Source organism: Armigeres subalbatus, chromosome 2 (genome assembly GCF_024139115.2).
Source record: "Armigeres subalbatus isolate Guangzhou_Male chromosome 2, GZ_Asu_2, whole genome shotgun sequence".
NCBI lineage: Eukaryota > Metazoa > Arthropoda > Insecta > Diptera > Culicidae > Armigeres > Armigeres subalbatus.
In genome coordinates this window covers 36068663-36084848 of record NC_085140.1, presented here as the reverse complement: position 1 = coordinate 36084848, position 16186 = coordinate 36068663, and the positions used below count along the sequence as shown (strand labels likewise).

General features: G+C 37.6%; 1 protein-coding gene across 3 annotated transcripts in view; it reads right to left on the bottom strand.

Annotated features, from left to right (window-relative positions):
* LOC134218455 (sodium-dependent dopamine transporter) overlaps positions 1-16186 on the bottom strand; it is a 123937-nt gene that overhangs the window by 97309 nt on the left and 10442 nt on the right. For 2 of the 3 annotated variants that reach the window (XM_062697460.1, XM_062697461.1), the window contains exon 1: positions 8896-9097. The exons of the other annotated variant lie outside the window; for it this stretch is intronic. The gene's annotated coding sequence lies outside the window, so the exon portion shown is untranslated. Of the gene's footprint in view, positions 1-8895; positions 9098-16186 lie in introns of those variants that run through there. 3 annotated transcript variants of the gene reach the window in all.

Below are 16186 nucleotides of genomic sequence, written 5' to 3'. Positions count from 1 at the left end.
CTTTTAAATCGTTTTCGATGTCACACAATTATTCAATTGCTCAAAATATTAACTTTCCACATCAATGATGAATTTAGAAACGACTATTTTGTTGGAAATTGAATTGAAACACATTGAATTAAAATAAAAGTGATAGATTTTGCTGGTAGTTTAAAGTCATGATTAAACAATACCATTAGTATGGTGCCGCAAATGGTTTTGATTCCAATTTTTTTGTGTCAGGCGAATTCGTTGATAATTCTGCTTCATCTTTCTAGAACATTGTTACCATTAAAAACGTTCACCGATTAATCGGCAGCCATAGTACCCACTTACCCCGTATTTTTACTTGCCCCGGGGTACCTTACTCACGCTCCTCTAATGTGGACGTGTACTATACACTACACATGTGGAAGTATTGGCTTGAGAAATGGACTGCGAGTGATTTAACTATGCGTCCAATTTGGGAATCTCGAGCTCGTTCAGTAGCCTCTAGGTTGCGAAGGCCGACTGAGGTCCTTCGTAGCTTAGTTGGTTAAAGCACCAGTCTAGCGTACTGTAGGGTCATCGGTTCGAGTCCCATCGTAGGGAAAGTGGTTACCTCCAATACATTTTCCAAATCAATCTTCCATATAACGTACATATTCACATATGAGTTTTCATAACATTGTAAATTAACGTCCAAGTCGGGTGGTTTAATCCCCGCAAATCGGCAATTATCTTTGATTGAATTTTTTATCGATACGGCTTTCGTGATTTTCCATTCCTTTATTAGAGTGAATGTTACAAAACTAGTTCTTCCCTTTTACGAGACGAGCCAGCCTTGGGCTGAAAGTCTCGCTAATAAAAATATAAAAAATAGTTTTTCCCTTATTTTTCGTGAATTGCTTATACCCATTGCCAGTGAAGAACTGGCCAAATTTACTTAAATAAAAGGGAAAAAACATATCTTCATTGCACCTGATTGGGTATTATGTGACCCCAAATGGCCGGAGTGAAATGCGATAACAGCAGCTCTCGTGGGTGCGTGTGCAACCCACGGAGATCTTACAAGAAGAGACCGAATCACCAGCGACAAGCTGAGGTGTGAATTTATTATTAGAATCACTCTCTACATATATGTAACTTACCCAAACCCCACAGATGTATGCCAATGATGGTGAGTTTTGGAGAACCTTGAACATCTCATATTCATGAAAATTGTGTTTACTTTTTGAACCGGATACGTACGTATAAAGATTATTTTAAGATGATGTTACACCCCAGCGTGTCAATCGATGAGCAGCAAGCCCTGGCCCCTGACTTGGCCTCTTCTTGTCAGATCTCTGTGGCGTGCACACACAATCATGGAGAGTTGCTATAATCCTTTTTCGCTCCGACTGAAAACCGCTTTCGATAGGGGAAATTGGACACACGTGATCCCCGGGGCACATGATCCCCCCCTGTTTTCTCGAGAACTAATTACATTTTCATACCACTGATATGTGTAAACAGATCCGTTAGACAGATAATTGAATCTGGGTAACATTTGATGTTAGTTCCTTTATGCATATGGGTTTCAATAAGATTTTATTATTTTAGCGTTCTCAATTCTTTTTTTTCTGCAAAGGTGAAAAGTTCAATAACTTTAAATATATCCAACCAAAACGTATCAAATTTTTACTGGACGTAGTTTTATTATTGCAGAATTGAATAGGTAAGCTAGTTAAATTGATAATTGCTCATTTGACATTGAATGGAGAAATAAACCAAGATAAATATTCAACATGGACACACTTGATCCCCCACAGTTTGGACACATTTGATCTCGATATTGCATATATCAAGGCGTTTGTTGTATTCCATTCAGTCTTCACGAAAACATGAACCGCGTTCAAACAAGTGCAGTTTTCCCGTGTGCATGTTCGTACTCAAACATGCATACTAGATCCAAACCAAGTCCATCATAAGCCGAACCAAAATCGCACCCAGTTTGAACACGAGTGTGCGCCCAAGTTCAAACAAACGGGTTTGAATTCATTCATTTATTTAGTTAACATCTAAACAGATAACACTGAATCAACAATTTGACGCCACAATGCACGGTTCGAGGCCGCATCTCTCCAACCTCGGATACGCCCCACGCTCGCCAAGTCGTTTTGCACCTGGTCTGCCCATCTCGCTCGCTGCGCTCCACGCCGTCTCGTACCTGCCGGATCGGAAGCGAAAACCATCTTTGCAGGGTTGCTGTCCGGCATTCTTGCAACATGTCCTGCCCATAGTACCCTTCCGGCTTTAGCTACCTTCTGGATACTGGGTTCGCCGTAGAGTTGGGCGAGCTCATGGTTCATTCTTCGCCGCCACACACCGTCTTTTTGCACACCGCCAAAGATGGTCCTAAGCACCCGTCTCTCGAATACTCCGAGTGCTTGCAAGTCCTCCTCGAGAATTGTCCATGTTTCATGTCCGTAGAGGACAACCGGTCTCACAAGCGTCTTGTACATGACACATTTGGTGCGGTGGCGAATCTTTTTCGACCGCAGTTTCTTCTGGAGCCCGTAGTAGGCCCGACTTCCACAGATGATGCGCCTTCGTATTTCACGACTAACGTTGTTGTCAGCCGTTAGCAAGGATCCGAGGTAGACGAATTCCTCGACCACCTCGAAGGTATCCCCGTCTATCGTAACACTGCTTCCCAGGCGGGCCCTGTCGCGCTCGGTTCCGCCCACAAGCATGTACTTTGTCTTTGACGCATTCACCACCAGTCCAACTTTTGTTGCTTCACGTTTCAGGCGGGTGTACAGTTCTGCCACCTTTGCAAATGTTCGGCCGACAATGTCCATGTGTCCATGGAGTGTTCGCCCGAAATCTTCACACAGTTTTGCACACCATCCACCGTTGCTTTGATCAGTCTGGTAAGCTTCCCAGGGAAGCTGTTCTCGTCCATAATTTTCCATAGCTCTACGCGGTCTATACTGTCGTATGCCGCCTTGAAATCAACGAACAGATGGTGCGTTGGGACCTGGTATTCACGGCATTTTTGAAGGATTTGCCGTACAGTAAAGATCTGGGCCGTTGTCGAGCGGCCGTCAACGAAGCCGGCTTGATAACTTCCCACGAACTCATTCACTAATGGTGACAGACGACGGAAGATGATCTGGGATATCACTTTGTAGGCGGCATTAAGGATGGTGATCGCTCGAAAGTTCTCACACTCTAGTTTGTCGCCTTTCTTGTAGATGGGGCATATAACCCCTTCCTTCCACTCCTCCGGTAGCTGTTCGGTTTCCCAGATTCTGACTATCAGTTTGTGCAGGCAAGTGGCCAGCTTTTCCGGGCCTATCTTGATGAGCTCAGCTCCGATACCATCCTTACCAGCTGCTTTATTGGTCTTTAGCTGTTGAATGGCATCCTTAACTTCCCTCAAGGTGGGGGCTGGTTGGCTTCCATCGTCCGCTGAACTGACGTAGTCATCTCCTCCGCTGCCTTGACTTTCACTGCCTGTACTTTCCGCGCCATTCAGATGTTCCTCGTAGTGCTGCTTCCACCTTTCGAAACGGGTTTGAACCTGGAAGTTTAAACATCAGCTTTCACACAGCATGCTGTTCATCTATTCATACTGGTCGAAAATATAGATAGTAGAATCTATAGATGAGCGAAAACATGGCTGAGTCGGCTTTTTTGACCGTGCTTACGCGCATATGACGTCACAGCCCTTAACATTTACATTGAAATCGTGACGTCATGCTCGTTTGGAGACACGTTTGACAGTTCGTTTGGAGACAGAGGATTTATCTTCGCTCATCTATATGTTCCACTATCTATAGTCAAAAGGTTTCTCTTCTTGAGTAGAGGTGATGGCCTGGTGGCAATTCGTTTGGCGTTCACTCTAGGAAATAGTGTTTGAATCCTTGTCTTTTGATTATTTTTAAAAATGGCGCATGAATAGTTTCAGTTTTATAAATGGCATTTTTCAGCCTTTGTCGGGTGATGGAACAGCTGAATAAGATACTTAACCACCTATCCACAATTTGCGCTTGGTCCGATATCTCAAAATCACAAAAAAAAATTATGCAACATTTAGCATAAATTCTTCAGATATTATTCTTAATGTTCATAACAACTGAATATTATGTGCATTTGGCCGGTAAGACGACTGGCATCCTTCAATGTAATGATTATTTAAATCACCCTTGCGTTTATGTTCTAAACGTGGTTTAATTAATGTTTTTTTTTTCAGAACGTTAATACATATTCCCCAACATTACATTGCATTACATAATATTACATATTACATGCAACTAATTGATCTGTTATATTTCTGGTTTAAAAGTTTAAATAGATTTATTTACTTCCTTCAATCATTCAAGCACACGCGTAATTTGAATTTGCCAATAGCCTTATCTCATTACCTAGAACAAAGTGTAATTAAACATATTTAACTTTGATTAGTTTTATTAAATACGAGTAAATTAATTAACATAATCTTCAATCAAAGAAAAGAAAAAAGAAAATCTTCAATCAACGATTGAATGAAGTTTTGAAAATACTCAAGAAATCACCAGGTGTAAAATCAGTAAAGGGTGTATTCGATAAAAATGGCACACCGAAAATCTTCTGTAACTTTTGAACCGTTTGAGTAAAAAACCTGAAAATTTGAGCAAATCTTATTCATAGTGTATTGTTTACATCCTCAGATATATAGTTATACATACAGTGGTAACGATCATGTTGTCGGAAGAAGAGATTGCCAGGGAAAAAAAATTTGTGCATCTACCATCAAAATCCGGAGGTGTCCCACCGATCGATCGCTAAAAAGCTTGAGATTGCAAATTCAACTGTATCTCGTGTAATGAGAACCTTTAAGGAGCGTCTGAGTGTGCAAATGAGGGAAGTAAATGGCCCAATGGACAGTAAAATTACTCGGAGTGGTTCAACAGCTCAAGAAGTACCAAAACGTGTCCATTTGAGATGTTGCTAAAAAGTCCAAGGTGTCGGTTGGTTTTGTGCAGAAAACCATGAAGCGTGCTAGGTTATATGTTTACAAGATGCAAAAAAAACCCAAACTGAGATCAAAAGCAAAACACCACAGCAGAAACTCGCGCCCGGAAATTTTACATGAAGTTGTTCACCAAATCGTGTTGCATCGTGATGGATGATGAAACCTACGTCAAAGCATAGTAAATATGCAACATCATTTCATATCACCGGAAAAACGCACCAATCATCTTCGACTATTGGTGAACGATCGCTCACTCGCGTTCAGCACATTAAGGATCTTGACGTTATCCTGGATAGCGGACTGACATACAGAGCTCACTACGATGACAATGTAGCCCGACAAGCTAATCATCAATTGAATTTAATTTTCAAAATTGCCGGTGAATTTCGTGATCCGTTATGCTTTAGATCACTGTGCTGTTCCCTTGTGCGATCAATATTGGAATTATCAGCTGTTGTTTGGTGCCCTTTCCAGACCATATGAATCGCTAGAATCGTAGCCGTTCAACGGAAGTTTCTAAGATACGCTCTTCGATCCCTAAGGTGGCGTGATCCGACGAACTTGCCACCGTACGAGGAGCGGTGCCGGTTGATTAGCATCGAATCACTAGCTGCTCACGGGTAACATCGATTGTCCAGCACTACTGTCGCAGTTAAATCTATCAGGGTGGCCACCGAACCGGGAAAAGCGGGAAAAAGACGGGAAATTGAAGTCACCAGGAAAAAGGCGGGAAAACCGGGAATTCAGGACACGCAACGGGAAAAAAATTTTCGTCAAATACATTCAAAATTCTTCAAAGTTTTTAATGAAGCTGACACAAGGATAAAATTTACTCTTCAATGTTTATTACACAGTCGCATTCAGACTAAAATATTTGATTTTAGTACATGGTTTGAGGTACAAAAATTAAATAGATCTTTTTCCCAAATCCAGTTTTCGTGTTACAGATCTAGTTATAGATAATTTTGATATTGATTATGAGTGACATATATCATAAATATTGTGTTATAAGGCAAGCAGAGAATAAAATATTGAAATATTCCTTATTTTAAATGAATGTATTCAACTTTAAGTTATTCTTCTACTGGTCAAGCTTGCCCTTCCTTTTTTTCAATTGCACAGAATTCGAAAAAAATAATATGATGAGTAATGTACATTTTAAAACATGCTCAAAAGTTGTTTAGAAATATACTTAAAAATTCTACAATTCATTGAAAAATGGTATTTTTTATACTTTGTGATTTTGTCTGTAATAGTTATGAATAAACTATCTTTAGTTTAGTATTTTTTCACTACTAACCTAACATAATCAAAGGTTATGCTGATGAGTAACATACTCCAAGATATTTTTTTAACTTGTCCCATGGAAAACAAGGAATAAATCCAAAACTATGAAAATTATAATAATCTTAAATTGATTTTATTTTAATGAATAGAAAACTTAAAAAAGAACACCAAAATCCTAGAAATTTAAAATGTAAAATTGATTAAATTACGAATCGAATGTTTTGATTGTCCTGAATGTGCTTAAATCTATTTTAGAAAACAAAATAATGATTTTGATAGAAAAAAAAAATATGGGTCTTTGGGTTAAGCTGTGTTTCAATTAGTTTTGTGGATTTTTAAGAAAATTAGTAGCAATAACTTTGATGAAGTTATACACTGCTTTATTTACTTCATTACTTAGTTCTCTAAGTAAAAAACATCGATTTATTTTAATTTACCTTATAAAAAAATGGTGTCTTTCCTTACATAATTTTGCGATAATGTGAAAAGCTTCATCAGTAAGATCATAAGACAGAGAGCTGCACATTAAAAATATTTCGGCTGTACTATAAGATACTATACGTTTTTATTGCTTTCTGTGAACATTATGCTCTAAGAAGGAAGAACCACGCTAGACTGACATGCAATGTCCGTTGACTCTGTCAGAAAGTTTTGCAACCAAGAAAAAAAATCGAAAGTTAAGAAAATATTGTAATTAGGTGCTTATGTGGTATTACCGTATTGATTAAATGCAGGTTGACACTAACACAAGATGGCGACGAAGCGCACAATTTCAGTGTGCCAGTTGATTTTAAAACATTCCGCATAACTAGGCGCAGCTACGGTTTGATCTGGAAATAAAATACCTAATTGAAGTTTAAGTGAAGTGAGATAAGTTTAAGTGAAGATAAGTGTTTACTTATCCTGTTTTTTTCAAGTTAAATATAAACCGGGAAAATTTGCCAAAACTTATCGGGAAAAGCGGGAAAAAACGGGAATTCGAAAATCGATTTTCAGTGGCCTCCCTGATCTATATGCACCTGAAAGACCTCTTCGTCAACGTCTATTTTTGCTTCTAGAACCACAGACTAGCAACTATGCACTACACTAACCAATTCGATCCATCAGTCGCCGCTTCAACGAATTCTTCGATATTTTTGACTTTAATTTATCAGTTGACGTGTTTCGTCATCGGTTACTAGATTTTTTTCCGTATCGCTGACCGTTAGTTGAATTATTTTAATAAATAAACAAATAAACAAATACATATGTCTGCATTCGAGAACGTTTCAGAGAACTTTGAATATTACATGATCGGGGTTCTGCAAATCCGCGCTTTTTAATTGACTTGTGATATTTTGTTCGCAAGGAAACGGAAATCAATTCATGTGTTCGTCCGTTATAGTTAAGAGCTCCGATATATTTGCTAAATCTGCTATAAAACAACTATGAAAACCATTTGAAACATCGAAAACACGATTGTTTTGGAAGGGTGACCCCAACATCATAAATAAGATTGTTTGTAAGGGCATGAAAGTAAGGCAAACAGTTCTTTTTTTTTGCTTCATTAGTCAATATTTGTAATTATAAAAACAATCGTTCCACACTGGAGGAGCATGACAATATATTTGGCGAGGTATCCGCTAAGTAAAGATCCGCCAGTGCTTGAATGTATAATAATATGAAAAACTACGAAATCTTAAAACAATCTTGAAAAGCGATTACGATACTACGAGAAATCTCAAAACAATCCTAGGATTTTCCAAAAATCGATAAATGAAGAAATCTTATCAAAGACAAGTTTTACTTCAGTTGCATGTTTCTTATCATATCATTTGACACTTTGTTTCAATCCTGTGTATGAAATCCAAATATATACAAAAACTAGCTGACCCGGCGAACTTTGTCTCACCAAAAATTGATCAATTATTTTCTGATACAAGTTTATGCTTCCACAATTTATCTAGAAAACAAATCGGTTCTTCAGAATGATCTCTCATTTTTGTTTTTACAACTTTTTTTTTTCATATACATATATAGATGATCAAGAAATTCCATGCAAATTGTACGAAAAATCATTTCATCGAAAAGATTGGGTTTTGATTTTCAAAGCATTCCAATTTCATCATAACATTTTTCCTCTTAAAAAGAAGAAGAAATAAAATATAAATTAGCAAAAAATGGGCTGTCTATTCTTGAGCGTTGCGCAGTCAGTCGTACAAATGCCAACTTTGTTATATATAGAAGAAGAAGAAGATATATATAGATATAGAAGAAGGAAGAAGAAGATTAGGTTCCCTCAATCCTTTCTCCCTTCTGTCTTTTGATTTTCGACTTTCTTGTCTTTCGTCCTTTTGTTCCTAATTCATATTTTACAAATTACTGGAATCTAAAACTTAAAACTGATTGCAGAATTGGTGTGTTATAGCACAGTTCTCATGATTGCGAACACAGTTGCGAAAAACATAACATTGACCATTAAGTAGTTTTATGGAACCACATATTTAGACATATTTTCAACACAAGTTTCATAACTGAAGCTGAAGTTTAATTCACTGTCAATCGCCGTCCCACACTTGGCTCCTATTATCGGTCAACTCGACACTTATAACATTCACTAAAAACGCCATAGCAGCTATTTTGTCGATCAACTGTTCATGTGAACCCACCAGATTACAAATTACTGCTAAACACATGCCACAAGGCGAATTGTTAAAAGTGAAACCATTTCCGAAGTCAGCACCTAACACCACGCCGACCGTATCGAGATGCGCGCGCGAATTTGACCCGCCTAATAAACCAAAAATGCAGCGGCGACCGTTTCGCGCGAGAACAGAATGTCAACTAGTGGCCATGCGGCGCGAAAAGCTACGCCGAACCTCTTTAACCTGTTTACACGATAGGAAGAATGGATGGTTGGTATTAGGTATGTGACACCGTATTTCTCGTAAATCCCACCGCCATCCAACCACAACGAACGTACGGCAGTAAGCAAGCCAAGTGGCTTTTTCATGTTTCCTTCAGATTTGATGTGTGCTTTTTTGAGGCAGCTTTATGAGTGAGTGAGCGCTTTTTTCGTATCGGGGTGAGTGGGCTGAGATGAATAGCCGTGCTCATTGATTCCCATTGATATCATGGACAGTTATTAGTTCGATGGACCTAGCCTTTCCGTAATATTGTAGCATTTTTTCAAAAGGCAAATTTAAAGGCGGATTTAAAAGAATTTTAATGAATTTTGATGCCGTCGGTCTGACTCATCGTCATTGAAATTCTTGTTTTCATCGAGACAATATTGACAATAAAGAGGAAAATCATGTTTCACCAATACAATCGATCTCTCTTGCTGCACAGAATAGTACTACTTGAGGGTATCAAGTCGCCATATTCAAGTTCTGCACTCCTAACAATCGAACCCGCCAAGAGTAAGATGTTTAGCGAATTGACCATAAACAAGCCGGCAGCCTTCCAGCAACACATGGCAAACAACGATGACGAAGTCGAGTAGCGAAATAATCCGATTGAGATCTTGTTGTAATCGAGAAGAGCCTCTTCCACACCCAACCGAGTAAGTAGTCAAGTCTTCGCAAATCGGCGCTTGAAGATGGAGAATGGGTGGTCGCTTTTCTTTTCGCACAATTTGGCATCCCGAAAATGATTCACCACCACCACCGCCGAAACTCTTCAAGCCAGTCGCCGTTAAAGAGTCACACGAGTATAGCAAACCAATTGACCGTAGCGAAGAGGAAAATTGATGGTCACTATCGTTTATACAATGGAACGGTGGAAGCACGGTGAACTTGCTGCTACGAGAGCCGAAACGTGAATCCCGCACTCAAACCCTGCCGCTTTCCCAAAGTCGGATTGAGAAGTGTTTCAGCAGAGGCGGATTAGCAGCAGCCTGAAAGTGAAAACATAAACAACTGGCACCATACAAACCGCAATATGTTTTGTGTGGCGAAGTGAATGAGGTAGAATGGACCGACGATGACCACCACCGGAGAGCTGTTACTGACTATAAGAGGTTCAATCGGTTTGGGGGGCTCACTATAGGATTTCAGGCGGTCATTAATCGAAAATGTCATGTCTCCCAAATCATTTTTAAATATTTTTTATAGATTACCAATATTCTGATTAGGAAAAATCCAAAATTTGAAGTCTCTACGTACTTTAGTTCCAGAGATACAAGGTGCCAAAGTCAAAAATTGGTGAAAAATTAGACAAATTTACTGAAAAAATGTTCGCTTTTCAACTATTTTTTTAAATTTTTATTTCATATTTTTTCCATGATGTTAATACATCGTTACAAAGGTTGTTGTCTAAGCTTTCAAATGGTGTGCAAAAAGTAATGCACGTAATGTAATACACGCGAAATTTTTTTTTTAAAAATGCAGATACACAAAAATTTCTTTAAAAAAACGCGAATTTCAACTTCGATAGTGAAGAACTTTTTTTTCCTCAATTTTCCCCGGGTCTAATCATGATACACATAAAGAGTAAAGCTTCGACTGCAATATCGAAGAAATTTTTCACCAGTATTTGCAATTAGCAGAGATAATTCAATTTTATTTTATTTTTCAATTTGATTTTTCACCGTGTCATATTGATTTAAAATTTACCATTATTATTATCCCCATTTTTTTAAGGTGAATGAAAATGCAGTTTTAGGCATGATTAACAAGCAAAAATAGTCTATTTTCAAGGTAAATCAATTTGAAAGGAATATCTAAGAAATCTTCAACCCTTTCACTATCGACACATTTGCGGGTACTCTCTTCAAGAAATATCAAAGGTAAGTGTCTTGAGCTGTAGTGAATACCTACCGCTAGTAATTAGGTACCCAAGTAGACTACATAAGCGGCAGTTGAGTGCAGAGTTATATTATTATTGAAATAGAAGTGAAAGACAAGTGCGCCTAATGGATAACAAATCGGTATTCCCAAATTTCGATCCAAAGCTGCAACGCAAGGATAATGTTAAAAATGCTTTTGAATATATTTGTACTAGTTTTCAAATAAAAGAAGAAATGAAGTGTCGTTTGCAAGAGAAACTATACAAATTGGAAAGCAGATTCATTTGTAAATGGAAGGAGGCATCTCGATGTACGCAAAGGTTTGAGTATGTCAACCGAGAATGGTTGCAAACCAAGTTTGATATTGACGAGTTCATCGAAGAAGAAAAAAAATGTTGCTACATGTTCTACAACGTATTTAAAACGCGGACGACCGGGAATTGAGTGATAGAAGTAAGCGTCTTACGATTGACAAGTAATGTTTAAATCCCAATGTAGATACAGTGGAAAAGGCATTATTGCTTACCAGGAGGACAGCGTACAAGAGACGTGATGTCAATATAGTCAAAGTTATCGGTCAACTTTTGAAAGACAAGCATCACTTTTCTAGAATACATTCAACAGATTCATATAAGCTTAAGACGCCAGAAGAAGCATTTGGGTTTTTAATCGAAACTGGTTTAAGTAAATATCAGTATGAATCGATTCATTATGACACTCCTTCGCGATATCCGCCTTACGATGTCATTAAAGATGCAAAGAAACTATGCGCTCCTCCTGAAGATTCAATAGAACAAACAGGATCAACAATTAAAGTAAAATTGCAGGATTCAAAAAGTTATTTATCCTCTGCTACTTTAGATGACGTCATGGATGTCGTTGATGAAATTGAAGAAAATTTTGTTGAAGACATAGACCTTGATAGAGAAGAAGAATGATGATGTTGAAAATAATGGAAATAAACCAAAAGTTTTGAGAAAAAATTATGTTGTTTTTTAAATTAGGAAATCTAATATTCGGAACAAATATAAGGAATATAAGCTTATATATTTTTCAAAACTATACACGTAAATGTCATAGAACATTGGCCTTTCGCAACCACGATATGGTTTATGTATGTTTTTGTTGTTTTTCCCTTTTATGAAGCGTTTTGTTACTTTTTCCACAAAAGAAAGACAAAAATATGTATTTAGAAATGACGGCTTTGGCAGGTTTTGTTCTATTATTGTCAGGGGGGTTTTCTATAATCAATTATGCTCAAATTTGGCCTAAACATTCTTTGCATATCAAAGCATATTGTTGCCGAATTTCCCCCCTGACAATAATAGAACAAAACCTGCCAAAGCCGTCATTTCTATATATTTATTATACAAAAGTCTTCAAAAGGATAGAGGGAGGGGCACGCTGGCCCTTAGTTTGTGGACAACAACCTTTCTTCTCCTTAGAAAAAAAATAAAATAATTCTTCCTTATTTGGTTAATGTGACAATTAATCGAATTATCATTAAAAAAAATATAACGTATTTGATGGATGCTCCCTAAAAGAGAGGAAGGGGTACTAGAAATGATATTTTCTAGCTATTTTGATCAAATCCAGCTAAAACTATGTTAAAATTTGCTTTAAAAGCCACATTTTATTTTTGACCGCTCGCTTGTATGGGGATCCCCCATAGTGGGGCTGGGGTAAAAAACGTGGAACGAGGGAAAAGGCGATTCACGGGTTTACTTTCACAGTTCTTGTATAAAGTTACTGGTTTTAGGATCCTTGAAAGTAAAACCCTTTTTTGCTGAAGTTTCTTCTATGAATTTTGATACAAACTAAGAGAATAAACCAAGGCTTTATTTCAAGGAAATACATTGCACCAAATATCAAAATGAATTAGATTCACAAAAGATGTCAAACGTAGCTATAATAAATCAACACCAGATCAACAGATTCAACCCGGAACGAATTTTACGGCTATATTTTTAACTACACAGAGTCAAGTAAATTAGTTTCAATTCCAAAACCAACGGCAACCACGTAATCCACTCGACCACTCGATAAATTATATCAGCTAATAGACACTGCAAACCGCAAGGCCTTCTGCTAACTCTTCTGTTGCCGCCAACCGTTGTTCTGATTTAGAAGGTAGAAGCTGAAATAATGAAGCGGATGCAGCAACAGGCTCAGTAACAGAATATGATAATCTACGCAAAAACCACCAAACCAATTGAAATAGTTTCACCGATTATCTTGTCCTCTAGAGAGAATATGCTTATTTATACAGCAAAGCTGCTTGTAAGATCGAGAATCTCATCTGGCGCTTCCGTTTCATAATTAATCCCTAATTATCCCCAAAGCAGACCAGGATAAGTTAACTGGAAAAGAGTTAAAATTGAAAATCAAATACAATGGTGCTGTTCAATATTGCTCTATATGTTTTATTGTATTCTAAATAGGGTAAGATGGTATAATGCGCCCCACCTGACCAAAACGCCCCCCTTTGATTTCTAGAAAACTATAACTAACTAAGGGTAAAAATCAGTTGGTAACTTTAAATATTTATAAAACCATCATACTACATGAATGTGGAAGTATTTTTGTATTACATATTGAAAGTAATTGCAAAATACAAGAAGCTACGGTTTTGATGTAACTTTTAATGCTTGTTTGCTCAACATTCTGGGGCGACTCTAGCATACAGTCCCCAAAATTTGCACTGGAATGCTCAGTTGGGCAACAAAAAAAAACTTTTCGCAGTGGTTAATATGATATAAAATTGCTTTCATCTTCAAAAATGTAACGATTTTCGAAAATATGTTTCACTGGTCAATACGCCCCAGTGTAGGCAGGACGATATGCCCTTACCAACTGGACACAAGCGCAGCGAGCATGCAGCAGTTGCTTCCAAAATGTATGGAAAATATTGAAATGTTATTTATACCTGCATAAATGTCAAGCACATAAGGATTTGTAACCTTTTTATTATGGGACAGATAAAATACTAATGAAGGGCTATGAAACGTATTTTGCTACGGTGGGGCGTATTGCCCAGGCACTTTTTGAAATCCACTTCTTCACGACTTTTCAAAAAAGCTTTATTACGTGTTTTCAGTAATATTTTTATATGACTAGGGTAAAACGTCCTATCGTTGTGGTATGCCCTAATGTTGCGGTAGTGTTAAAGAAGTCCATTCTGGATATAATACCATTGCAAACAATTGTGGGTACGCTAAAACTCTTCGGATTAACGACTAGAACAGCTTTTGTTTGACAAAATTCCGTTCAAAACGATGAAAAATCAACATTTTTCGTTAAAAATTTGAATCCTTTGAGCCTATTATTGCGGTAGTGCTAAGGTCCTATTGTTGCGGTATCGCTCTCCATAAGAATTACATGCAATACCGCAACAATAGGACTGACCTTCAAAAAATATCGCAACGATAGGCAACTGCGTCCTATTATTGCGGTAGTTTGTTTTTATTGTGATAAAAACAAAACAACATAATTTCAGCACAATTGACGTAATATTTACGAAACTATAGTTAACGAGCATCCTATTCAACTACTACAATGTGGAAATCGACCAACAGGTAATTTTCGAAGAATTTTTGTAATCAATTTTGTTTCGACACGGTGCTTAACCCCTCCATAATAGGTCGTTTTACCCTACTCACAGGCAATGCATTTGCAAGTTTTCATAGGTAGTGCATATTATACCGTCTTACCCTACCTTACCCTACCCTACCCTACTGGTTACTACACAGCAAGAAAGGTTTCCTACACTGTTTACGTGGATGGATTTTATCAATTTCTCGGTCTACCTCAATCACTACAAATTAAATACTACTGATTTTTCTTTGATTTGTTGTGAAGTCATCTCAATTTTTTGGCAAATCCAAAGATCAGAAACAACCAAAAACTAACCGCATAAAAACGGACCCCAGTGCATAAATTTCGGATGGCAAAAACCATTTCTTTCTAATTCAGAAACTTCTGGGATCTCTGCGATGCATGGCGTGAATTGAAAACTTTTTTTGACCAGGAAAGGAGAAGGAAGAGAGGAAAATTAGATCGCTGAAACTTATTGCCGCAAAAGACTGAGGAATCCTCTGCATCTCCGTGAGCACCAATGGAAAGGGATAGTTGATTAGATGAGAATGTAATCTGAAGTACTGACTTGGTAGGCAGTTAAATAATTATTTTGTACGAAGTTATGTCAAAGTGATTCACTCACGCACACAAAGCAGAACTAATAAATTTAATGATCGCGCGATCGTTCTGAATCGGATACAAAATACGATCGAACGCGCACTGAAGATCATAATTTCTTATCAATTTCTGTACAAAGCAGAACTCGAAACACATTCAATCACTCACTAATTGATTTTCTTTTCGACCCTACAAGGAACTGCGTCCGTTGCGAAACACGTGCAATCGCAAACTCACATTTTAACCAATATTTTACGCTTAAGATAGTTGGTTTTTCGGTAAGTTACTTCAACGTGAAAAACATAACCGCCAAAATTTAATTGGTAGCGTTCCTGCAGTTTGGCTAAAGAAAGTTGAGGCACAATGGCGGGCCGCCAAACAAATGCCGAAAAAAAACCTAATATGTAATTTTGGAACGCTGAATTCATTTCGAGAATTGTTATTCAACATATGCTATACTATTCAAGGACTTTCGAAAGCCCATGCCTTAAGATCTGCAGCAGTAACAGCGTCTTCATTTTAACATTGATTAGGTCTGTTTTCGGCTTTGACCCAAATGGGCGCAACCACCACTAACCCCCGGAAGTAGACACAAAATAGTTTTTAATACTTGAAGTTAAGTAAGGACGCTTTACAGCATAAATTTCAACACATCACCAAAAATTAAATTTGAATTTGTTCACCCAGTCAACATTTTGGTACCTATATCTCTTGATATAGGTTATTATATAAGAACCAACTTAATCGTATATAATGCACAGAGTGGCTATATACGTACCAAAGTGGAGGCGATATAGGTACATACGAGTTTTATTATACGATTTTTTCCGACATCATGAGAACAGTATTACGATTATACATAAAAATATGAAAAATTAAAAAAAATCTTACCAGCACCAAGTCTTGAACATGCGATCTTTGGATTTGCAGGCGGATACTCTACCACTGCACCATACTGCACATCTTGAACTGATTCG